This window comes from Odontesthes bonariensis, chromosome 4, assembly GCF_027942865.1.
Source record: "Odontesthes bonariensis isolate fOdoBon6 chromosome 4, fOdoBon6.hap1, whole genome shotgun sequence".
NCBI lineage: Eukaryota > Metazoa > Chordata > Actinopteri > Atheriniformes > Atherinopsidae > Odontesthes > Odontesthes bonariensis.
Window position 1 is genome coordinate 17,831,880 of NC_134509.1, and position 12,675 is coordinate 17,844,554.

Here is a 12,675-nt window from a genome sequence, read left to right on the forward strand (position 1 = left end):
GGAAAAATAAAGAAAGTATTTTTGTGGACAAATAAAATCTGTTTATCTGCTTTCTAACGTTAGTTAGTTATTCCTGAGATGTTAAAAATGTAACAAATCTTACATTTATTTTCTTACTACTACCTAAAAAACAGAAAAGAGTTATAAAAAGTAAAGTAATAGATTATTTTCCAGCACAATGATACAGAAATAATTTGTCTTAAAAGCTTTAATGTCGTCCTAAATAAAAAGTTCACAGAAAATCTAAATCTTTGTTGTTGTTTTGTTATCATTTCCACCAACTTCCTGTCCATCAATGACAAAATTATAACTTTAAAAGTTGGTTTCTTTTAGCATTTTCAAAAGTATTTCAGAGTTTCTGATTAGGAACAGTTTAAGAACTTGTTGATGGCTCATCCTGCTCTGAGGGGCGTGTCCTAATTAAAAAAGGTGGGTGGGGCCTGATCAGGCTGCCGTAGCTGACCAATCAGAGTAATCAAGTAAACAGCAGTCCCCTGGAAAGCTTTAATTTTGAAGAAACACCCCTATTACTGTCTGTGAGGTGTTACAGCTTGACTCACCTGAGCGATGACGTCACCCCTGTTAAGCCCAACCCACTGCTCTAAATTTCCTCATGCGATTGGCTGATGGCAAATGATTGACATGATTTTCTTTTCTTTTCTCTCTTTTAATGAAATATGTTCAATTACAATCTGAACATGTCTAATAACTTTATTTTAATCTGATTATAGTAATCAGATTACAGTAACTATTGTAATCAGATTACTGTAATCCGATTACTGTAACTAATGAAATCTGATTACAGTAATAAGAATACCCACCTTCACATTGACGCAGTAGGGATGGTAGCACTGTCCAACTGAGAACACGCCAACAGTCGGCCTTCAGCTCCCTGACCGAAGATCCCAGATTACATTGATGGTTACAGTAACTTTATCATAATCAGATTACAATAATAAGATTACAGTAACTTTATGGTAATCAGATTACTGTAACTATTGTAATCAATTTCCAATAAACAGATTACAGTAATTTTATAGTAATCAGATTACAGTAACTCGTAATCAGGTTACAATAATCAGATTACAGTAACTATTGTAATCAGATTACAATAATCAGTTTACAGAAATCAGATTACAGTAACTATCATAATCAGATTACAATAATCAGATTACAGTAACTATTATAATCTTCCTTCACCTGGAACGCTTCCACGCACATGCACACTGACACACACACACGTTGGTCGTCAATAAACAACCACTGATCAATTAGATTATGAACACATCTGTTACCATGGTGATGTAACTGTGCGTGTGCGTGCTCTTACTCCGGGGGCCACGGTCAGTTAGTCCTGAGTCTTCATCCGGCTTCTTCCTCGGCCTCCTCTTCCTCCTCCAACACCTCCTCCTGCCTGGAAACCCTGAACCATGACCCTGAAGATAAGGAGGAGGAAGGAGTGAAAACAGTGAGGAGGGAGGTGAGTAGGAAAGGAAAGGGGGGGGCACCGTGTCACCTGACCTTTAACCCTTTAAGCACCGGATTTATTCAGAGAAGCATTTCAACAGGCTGCAGATTAAAAACGGTTCAGAGATGAAAAGAAACTGGGAAAATACTGAGTGGGACCCAAAGTTTGTGAAGGTCGTAAATTTAATCACATAATTTAAATGTGTTGACATCACTGATGACGTCACTGCGTGGGGGCGTCTTGGATTCCATAATTTATAGTGAACATTGGATTCTGAACACATTTCCACATTTCCACGTTTTTCTTTTTTTTTTTTTCCTTTTTGATCCTTTTCTGAGTTCATGAACTAAGCTGTTCCAACTTCTGATCTTTTTCATGTTTTTCTGTCATTTTATCCACATAAAAACAACAGAAAATCAGTAAAATCCCAGTGTTGGGGCAGGGCTGAGGTTTGGTTGATGGGTGGGGGCGAGGAAGGACAATGCTTGATTAGCTCCGCCTCATGAGGCCTGCAGACAGGGCAGATGTAACCCTCAGACCCCGCCCTGCCCTCCCCGGCCTGGAATGAGCATTCTGCATGGACACACCTGTAACACAGGAAACACCACCTTTATGACGGGAAACACCAGATCGAGAGTGTGTGTGTGTGCCTATAGCAGCAGGTACAGGTCAGGGGCGTGGCCACAGAGAGGGCAGGGCAAGGCTGGGTCACATGACTCACACAGAAAAGGGTGATTGGCCCAATGACCTGATGACCTGACATCACAGCGGAGGCCGACTCTGCAGTTCTGGAGAAAAAAAGAGTTCAACACTGAGACAGCTGTGTGTGTTCATCTCACCTGGCAGGTCCAGCCAGAGCCATGTGATCCAGAGGTGGTGTGAGACAGTGTGTGTGGTAAAAATTATCACAACGCTCACACACACACGAATCGTGGTTAGCAAGAGAATGTTAAAAATTCCAAACAGCTGTCTGAACCAGATGCTTCACACCAACATCACTGTCTGAGAGGGTTCAGGCTGTGTTGGAGGATGAAGGAGCTCAGAGCAGATATTCACTTTAAGGCTGCTTAGAACTGAACAAACTCTGTTTCTGCCTCAGATTCTGGGTTTATATCCATGTTTGAACATGTTTCAGTGAATCACTGAGGCTGCTTCCTGTTTCCATGGAAATATGTAAAGAAACTAGAAATTTGCTGTTCCTGCGAAACAGCTGTGAGAATGCATATAAGCTGAATTACCATGCTAAAAAAGCTGAGGAAGCTAAAAAAAACAGCTTAACAAAAGCTGAAGAAGCAAGAAAAACTGAAGAAGCTTTAAAAAAAATAAAAAAGCTGAAGAAGCTAAACAAGAGGTAAAAAAAAAAGCTGAAAAAGCTGTTAAAAAACAAGCTAAAAAAGCTGAAGAAGCTTAAAAAAAAGAAAAAAAAAGAAGAAGCTTTAAAAAAGCTGAAGAAGCTAAAAAAAAAAGCTAAAAAAGCTGAGAACCAAACAGTTGCTGAAGTCTTGGTTGAAGGAGTTTGAAGTTGAAATGACAATCGTGGAATGATTTAAACCTACTGATTTCAAGCTATTTGAAGATCCATGCTAGAAACACTGAAGATGCTAAAAAAAAGCTTTAAAAAAAAGCTTTAAAACATATGAGGAAGCTAAAAAAAGGACAAGATTGGAATGATTTCAAGCTAGAAACAGTTGAAATGGCTGAAAGTCTGCTGAAGTAGTTGATGAACCTTCCATGCAGGGGATTCAAACCCTGGTCAACCCCCATGAAAGGCGGCAGAATTACCACAAGACTATTCAGTCCTGCGGAAGCACAATTGAAAGATGTGTCCTGAGTGTACACAGCTGCATTAACGAGCTGACACACACAAACAGCGAACTGCAGCTGGGAACAGCAGCAAAAGGCTGAAGCGCATTACTCTATGCTATGACTTCGTTTGAGAAAAGTATAAGAGCGAGGAAAATAATTTGAACACTGTCAGAAGCAGAAGGCTTAGAAGAATGCGGCAATGTAGTTTTTATATAAGTGGAGTGAAATATATTTAAATGGCAACAGGTTGAACACAACTGAAGCTGATTTTTGAGTGCTTCGAAATTTAACATTGGAGTGAATGGGAGAATTCGTCAGAATTTGAGAGATTGTTCTCACTTACAGGCTCATAGCTGAAATTCTGTCAATGTGAGCTCTTTAGTAGTTACATTGGCTGAAAGAGGACATTTTTCCTACATTTTAAGGTATAATTTGTTTTTGTCAGTTAAACTGTATGAAAGTTATAGTAAGTTGTTTGAAAAGCTGAAAAAGTTGAAACGTATCAGCACGCACTGCTGAATGTCTCATTCATAAAAATCCTAGAATAGCAAAATGTTAATATTTTTAAACTGCTTTCAATTAAACCATTTCTTTCTTTTCTGTGTTTCTCTTTTCCCCATTTTAGATCAGTTTTGTGGTCCTCCATTTAACTTATCATCTTTTTCATGACAACTGTTCAGCTCTGTGGTGAAATGCTCTGCAGGTGACTTGAACCCAGGTCACTCGCAAGAAAGGCAGCAGAGTTACCTCTAGACTATTCAGTCCTGTGAAAGCACAAGTGAACACTATGTATACAAAGATATGTCCTGAGTGAGAGCAGTTAGTACACAGCTGCGCTTAACGAGCTGATACACACAGCGAACTGCAGCTGCTCCGGCTCCATCTACTGCAGTTCTGGAAAAAACTATAGAAGTCTTCGTTGAAGAAGCTGAAGAGTTAAAAGTAAGATGTATGTTTGTATATGTTATATATATGTATGAAGGGTTGAAGGAATTTGAATGTTAAAAGACAAGAGTGGAATGATTTCAAGCTATTTGAAGAACCGTGCTAAAAGCTCAAATATACCAAATTTTTTATACCAAATTCGTTGAAATGGCTGAAAGTCTGCTGAAGTAGTTGAAAAAAACTTTATGCATCTGTCATGTAGGGGATTCAAACCCCGGTCACCCGCACGAAAGGCGACAGTGTTACCACTAGACTATTCAGTCCTGTGAAAGCACAAGTGAATACTGACACACACAAACAGCGAACTGCAGCTGGGAACTGCAGCAAAAGGCTGAATCGCAATACTCTATCCTATGACTTCGTTTGAGAAAAGTATAAGAGTGAGGAAAATAATTTGAACACCGTCAGAAGCAGAAGGCTTAGAGGAACGCGGCAATGTAGTTTTTATATAAGTGGAGTGAAATATATTTAAATGGCAGCAGGTTGAACACAATTGAAGCTGATTTTTGAGTGCTCCGAAATTTAACATTGGAGTGAATGGGAGAATTCGTCAGAATTTGAGAGATTGTTCTCACTTACAGGCTCATAGCTGAAATTCTGTCAATGTGAGCTCTTTAGTAGTTACATTGGCTGAAAGAGGACATTTTTCCTACATTTTAAGGTTTAATTTGGTTTTGTCAGTTAAACTGTATGAAAGTTATAGTAAGTTGTTTGAAAAGCTGAAAAAGTTGAAACTTATCAGCACGCACTGCTGAATGTCTCATTCATAAAAATCCCAGAATAGCAAAATGTTAATATTTTTAAACTGCTTTCAATTAAACCATTTCTTTCTTTTCTGTGTTTCTCTTTTCCCCATTTTAGATCAGTTTTGTGGTCCTCCATTTAACTTATCATCTTTTTCATGACAACTGTTCAGCTCTGTGGTAAAATGCTCTGCAGGTGACTTGAACCCAGGTCACTCGCAAGAAAGGCAGCAGAGTTACCTCTAGACTATTCAGTCCTGTGAAAGCACAAGTGAATACTATGTATACAAAGATATGTCCTGAGTGAGAGCAGTTAGTACACAGCTGCGCTTAACGAGCTGACACACACAGCGAACTGCAGCTGCTCCGGCTCCATCTACTGCAGTTCTGGAAAAAACTATAGAAGTCTTCGTTGAAGAAGCTGAAGAGTTAAAAGTAAGATGTATGTTTGTATATGTTATATATATGTATGAAGGGTTGAAGGAATTTGAATGTTAAAAGACAAGAGTGGAATGATTTCAAGCTATTTGAAGAACCGTGCTAAAAGCTCAAATATACCAAATTTTTTATACCAAATTCGTTGAAATGGCTGAAAGTCTGCTGAAGTAGTTGAAAAAACTTTATGCATCTGTCATGTAGGGGATTCAAACCCCGGTCACCCGCACGAAAGGCGACAGTGTTACCACTAGACTATTCAGTCCTGTGAAAGCACAAGTGAATACTGACAGACACAAAGAGCGAACTGCAGCAAAAGGCTGAATCGCAATACTCTATCCTATGACTTCGTTTGAGAAAAGTATAAGAGTGAGGAAAATAATTTGAACACCGTCAGAAGCAGAAGTCTTAGAGGAACTCGGCAATGTAGTTTTTATATAAGTGGAGTGAAATATATTTAAATGGCAGCAGGTTGAACACAATTGAAGCTGATTTTTGAGTGCTCCGAATTTTAACATTGGAGTGAATGGGAGAATTCGTCAGAATTTGAGAGATTGTTCTCACTTACAGGCTCATAGCTGAAATTCTGTCAATGTGAGCTCTTTAGTGGTTACATTGGCTGAAAGAGGACATTTTCCTACATTTTAAGGTATAATTTGTTTTTGTCAGTTAAACTGTATGAAAGTTATAGTAAGTTGTTTGAAAAGCTGAAAAAGTTGAAACGTATCAGCACGCACTGCTGAATGTCTCATTAATAACAATCCCAGAAGGAGCAAAATGTTCATACTTTTTAAACTGCTTTCAATTATACCATTTCTTTCTATTCTGTGTTTCTCTTTTCCCCATTTTAGATCAGTTTTGTGGTCCTCCATTTAACTTATCATCTTTTTCATGACAACTGTTCAGCTCTGTGGTGAAATGCTCCGCAGGTGACTTGAACCCAGGTCACTCGCAAGAAAGGCAGCAGAGTTACCTCTAGACTATTCAGTCCTGTGAAAGCACAAGTGAATACTGACAGACACAAAGAGCGAACTGCAGCAAAAGGCTGAATCGCAATACTCTATCCTATGACTTCGTTTGAGAAAAGTATAAGAGTGAGGAAAATAATTTGAACACCGTCAGAAGCAGAAGTCTTAGAGGAACTCGGCAATGTAGTTTTTATATAAGTGGAGTGAAATATATTTAAATGGCAGCAGGTTGAACACAATTGAAGCTGATTTTTGAGTGCTCCGAATTTTAACATTGGAGTGAATGGGAGAATTCGTCAGAATTTGAGAGATTGTTCTCACTTACAGGCTCATAGCTGAAATTCTGTCAATGTGAGCTCTTTAGTAGTTACATTGGCTGAAAGAGGACATTTTTCCTACATTTTAAGGTTTAATTTGGTTTTGTCAGTTAAACTGTATGAAAGTTATAGTAAGTTGTTTGAAAAGCTGAAAAAGTTGAAACTTATCAGCACGCACTGCTGAATGTCTCATTCATAAAAATCCCAGAATAGCAAAATGTTAATATTTTTAAACTGCTTTCAATTAAACCATTTCTTTCTTTTCTGTGTTTCTCTTTTCCCCATTTTAGATCAGTTTTGTGGTCCTCCATTTAACTTATCATCTTTTTCATGACAACTGTTCAGCTCTGTGGTAAAATGCTCCGCAGGTGACTTGAACCCAGGTCACTCGCAAGAAAGGCAGCAGAGTTACCTCTAGACTATTCAGTCCTGTGAAAGCACAAGTGAATACTATGTATACAAAGATATGTCCTGAGTGAGAGCAGTTAGTACACAGCTGCGCTTAACGAGCTGATACACACAGCGAACTGCAGCTGCTCCGGCTCCATCTACTGCAGTTCTGGAAAAAACTATAGAAGTCTTCGTTGAAGAAGCTGAAGAGTTAAAAGTAAGATGTATGTTTGTATATGTTATATATATGTATGAAGGGTTGAAGGAATTTGAATGTTAAAAGACAAGAGTGGAATGATTTCAAGCTATTTGAAGAACCATGCTAAAAGCTCAAATATACCAAATTCGTTGAAATGGCTGAAAGTCTGCTGAAGTAGTTGAAAAAACTTTATGCATCTGTCATGTAGGGGATTCAAACCCGGGTCACCCGCACGAAAGGCGGCAGTGTTACCACTAGACTATTCAGTCCTGTGAAAGCACAAGTGAATACTACGTATACAAAGATATGTCCTGAGTGAGAGCAGTTAGTACACAGCTGCGCTTAACGAGCTGACACACACAGCGAACTGCAGCTGCTCCGGCTCCATCTACTGCAGTTCTGGAAAAAACTATAGAAGTCTTCGTTGAAGAAGCTGAAGAGTTAAAAGTAAGATGTATGTTTGTATATGTTATATATATGTATGAAGGGTTGAAGGAATTTGAATGTTAAAAGACAAGAGTGGAATGATTTCAAGCTATTTGAAGAACCATGCTAAAAGCTCAAATATACCAAATTTTTTATACCAAATTCGTTGAAATGGCTGAAAGTCTGCTGAAGTAGTTGAAAAAACTTTATGCATCTGTCATGTAGGGGATTCAAACCCGGGTCACCCGCACGAAAGGCGACAGTGTTACCACTAGACTTTTCAGTCCTGTGAAAGCACAAGTGAATACTGACACACACAAACAGCGAACTGCAGCTGGGAACTGCAGCAAAAGGCTGAATCGCAATACTCTATCCTATGACTTCGTTTGAGAAAAGTATAAGAGCGAGGAAAATAATTTGAACACCGTCAGAAGCAGAAGTCTTAGAGGAACTCGGCAATGTAGTTTTTATATAAGTGGAGTGAAATATATTTAAATGGCAGCAGGTTGAACACAATTGAAGCTGATTTTTGAGTGCTCCGAAATTTAACATTGGAGTGAATGGGAGAATTCGTCAGAATTTGAGAGATTGTTCTCACTTACAGGCTCATAGCTGAAATTCTGTCAATGTGAGCTCTTTAGTAGTTACATTGGCTGAAAGAGGACATTTTTCCTACATTTTAAGGTATAATTTGTTTTTGTCAGTTAAACTGTATGAAAGTTATAGTAAGTTGTTTGAAAAGCTGAAAAAGTTGAAACTTATCAGCACGCACTGCTGAATGTCTCATTCATAAAAATCCCAGAAGGAGCAAAATGTTCATATTTTTTAAACTGCTTTCAATTAAACCATTTCTTTCTTTTCTGTGTTTCTCTTTTCCCCATTTTAGATCAGTTTTGTGGTCCTCCATTTAACTTATCATCTTTTTCATGAAAACTGTTCAGCTCTGTGGTGAAATGCTCTGCAGGTGACTTGAACTCAGGTCACTCGCAAGAAAGGCAGCAGAGTTACCTCTAGACTATTCAGTCCTGTGAAAGCACAAGTGAATACTACGTATACAAAGATATGTCCTGAGTGAGAGCAGTTAGTACACAGCTGCGCTTAACGAGCTGATACACACAGCGAACTGCAGCTGCTCCGGCTCCATCTACTGCAGTTCTGGAAAAAACTATAGAAGTCTTCGTTGAAGAAGCTGAAGAGTTAAAAGTAAGATGTATGTTTGTATATGTTATATATATGTATGAAGGGTTGAAGGAATTTGAATGTTAAAAGACAAGAGTGGAATGATTTCAAGCTATTTGAAGAACCATGCTAAAAGCTCAAATATACCAAATTCGTTGAAATGGCTGAAAGTCTGCTGAAGTAGTTGAAAAAAACTTTATGCATCTGTCATGTAGGGGATTCAAACCCGGGTCACCCGCACGAAAGGCGACAGTGTTACCACTAGACTATTCAGTCCTGTGAAAGCACAAGTGAATACTACGTATACAAAGATATGTCCTGAGTGAGAGCAGTTAGTACACAGCTGCGCTTAACGAGCTGACACACACAGCGAACTGCAGCTGCTCCGGCTCCATCTACTGCAGTTCTGGAAAAAACTATAGAAGTCTTCGTTGAAGAAGCTGAAGAGTTAAAAGTAAGATGTATGTTTGTATATGTTATATATATGTATGAAGGGTTGAAGGAATTTGAATGTTAAAAGACAAGAGTGGAATGATTTCAAGCTATTTGAAGAACCATGCTAAAAGCTCAAATATACCAAATTTTTTATACCAAATTCGTTGAAATGGCTGAAAGTATAATGAAGTAGTTGAAAAAAACTTTATGCATCTGTCATGTAGGGGATTCAAACCTGGGTCACCCGCACGAAAGGCGACAGTGTTACCACTAGACTATTCAGTCCCGTGAAAGCACAAGTGAATACTGACAGACACAAACAGCGAACTGCAGCAAAAGGCTGAATCGCAATACTCTATCCTATGACTTCGTTTGAGAAAAGTATAAGAGCGAGGAAAATAATTTGAACACCGTCAGAAGCAGAAGGCTTAGAGGAACGCGGCAATGTAGTTTTTATATAAGTGGAGTGAAATATATTTAAATGGCAGCAGGTTGAACACAATTGAAGCTGATTTTTGAGTGCTCCGAAATTTAACATTGGAGTGAATGGGAGAATTCGTTAGAATTTGAGAGATTGTTCTCACTTACAGGCTCATAGCTGAAATTCTGTCAATGTGAGCTCTTTAGTAGTTACATTGGCTGAAAGAGGACATTTTCCTACATTTTAAGGTTTAATTTGTTTTTGTCAGTTAAACTGTATGAAAGTTATAGTAAGTTGTTTGAAAAGCTGAAAAAGTTGAAACTTATCAGCACGCACTGCTGAATGTCTCATTCATAAAAATCCCAGAAGGAGCAAAATGTTCATATTTTTTAAACTGCTTTCAATTAAACCATTTCTTTCTTTTCTGTGTTTCTCTTTTGCCCATTTTAGATCAGTTTTGTGGTCCTCCATTTAACTTATCATCTTTATCATGACAACTGTTCAGCTCTGTGGTGAAATGCTCTGCAGGTGACTTGAACCCAGGTCACTCGCAAGAAAGGCGGCAGAGTTACCTCTAGACTATTCAGTCCTGTGAAAGCACAAGTGAATACTACGTATACAAAGATATGTCCTGAGTGAGAGCAGTTAGTACACAGCTGCGCTTAACGAGCTGACACACACAGCGAACTGCAGCTGCTCCGGCTCCATCTACTGCAGTTCTGGAAAAAACTATAGAAGTCTTCGTTGAAGAAGCTGAAGAGTTAAAAGTAAGATGTATGTTTGTATATGTTATATATATGTATGAAGGGTTGAAGGAATTTGAATGTTAAAAGACAAGAGTGGAATGATTTCAAGCTATTTGAAGAACCATGCTAAAAGCTCAAATATACCAAATTTTGTATACCAAATTCGTTGAAATGGCTGAAAGTCTGCTGAAGTAGTTGAAAAAACTTTGTGCATCTGTCATGAAGGGGATTCAAACCCGGGTCACCCGCACGAAAGGCGACAGTGTTACCACTAGACTATTCAGTCCTGTGAAAGCACAAGTGAATACTGACAGACACAAACAGCGAACTGCAGCTGGGAACTGCAGCAAAAGGCTGAATCGCAATACTCTATCCTATGACTTCGTTTGAGAAAAGTATAAGAGCGAGGAAAATAATTTGAACACCGTCAGAAGCAGAAGGCTTAGAGGAACGCGGCAATGTAGTTTTTATATAAGTGGAGTGAAATATATTTAAATGGCAGCAGGTTGAACACAATTGAAGCTGATTTTTGAGTGCTCCGAAATTTAACATTGGAGTGAATGGGAGAATTCGTCAGAATTTGAGAGATTGTTCTCACTTACAGGCTCATAGCTGAAATTCTGTCAATGTGAGCTCTTTAGTAGTTACATTGGCTGAAAGAGGACATTTTCCTACATTTTAAGGTATAATTTGTTTTTGTCAGTTAAACTGTATGAAAGTTATAGTAAGTTGTTTGAAAAGCTGAAAAAGTTGAAACGTATCAGCACGCACTGCTGAATGTCTCATTAATAAAAATCCCAGAATAGCAAAATGTTAATATTTTTAAACTGCTTTCAATTAAACCATTTCTTTCTTTTCTGTGTTTCTCTTTTCCCCATTTTAGATCATTTTTGTGGTCCTCCATTTAACTTATCATCTTTTTCATGACAACTGTTCAGCTCTGTAGGTGACTTGAACCCAGGTCACTCGCAAGAAAGGCAGCAGAGTTACCTCTAGACTATTCAGTCCTGTGAAAGCACAAGTGAATACTGACAGACACAAACAGCGAACTGCAGCAAAAGGCTGACTCGCAATACTCTATCCTATGACTTCGTTTGAGAAAAGTATAAGAGCGAGGAAAATAATTTGAACACCGTCAGAAGCAGAAGGCTTAGAGGAACGCGGCAATGTAGTTTTTATATAAGTGGAGTGAAATATATTTAAATGGCAGCAGGTTGAACACAATTGAAGCTGATTTTTGAGTGCTCCGAAATTTAACATTGGAGTGAATGGGAGAATTCGTTAGAATTTGAGAGATTGTTCTCACTTACAGGCTCATAGCTGAAATTCTGTCAATGTGAGCTCTTTAGTAGTTACATTGGCTGAAAGAGGACATTTTCCTACATTTTAAGGTATAATTTGTTTTTGTCAGTTAAACTGTATGAAAGTTATAGTAAGTTGTTTGAAAAGCTGAAAAAGTTGAAACTTATCAGCACGCACTGCTGAATGTCTCATTAATAAAAATCCCAGAAGGAGCAAAATGTTCATATTTTTTAAACTGCTTTCAATTAAACCATTTCTTTCTTTTCTGTGTTTCTCTTTTCCCCATTTTAGATCATTTTTGTGGTCCTCCATTTAACTTATCATCTTTTTCATGAAAACTGTTCAGCTCTGTGGTGAAATGCTCTGCAGGTGACTTGAACTCAGGTCACTCGCAAGAAAGGCAGCAGAGTTACCTCTAGACTATTCAGTCCTGTGAAAGCACAAGTGAATACTACGTATACAAAGATATGTCCTGAGTGAGAGCAGTTAGTACACAGCTGCGCTTAACGAGCTGATACACACAGCGAACTGCAGCTGCTCCGGCTCCATCTACTGCAGTTCTGGAAAAAACTATAGAAGTCTTCGTTGAAGAAGCTGAAGAGTTAAAAGTAAGATGTATGTTTGTATATGTTATATATATGTATGAAGGGTTGAAGGAATTTGAATGTTAAAAGACAAGAGTGGAATGATTTCAAGCTATTTGAAGAACCATGCTAAAAGCTCAAATATACCAAATTTAGTATACCAAATTCGTTGAAATGGCTGAAAGTCTGTTGAAGTAGTTGAAAAAACTTTATGCATCTGTCATGAAGGGGATTCAAACCCGGGTCACCCGCACAAAAGGCGACAGTGTTACCACTAGACTATTCAGTCCTGTGAAAGCACAAGTGAATAC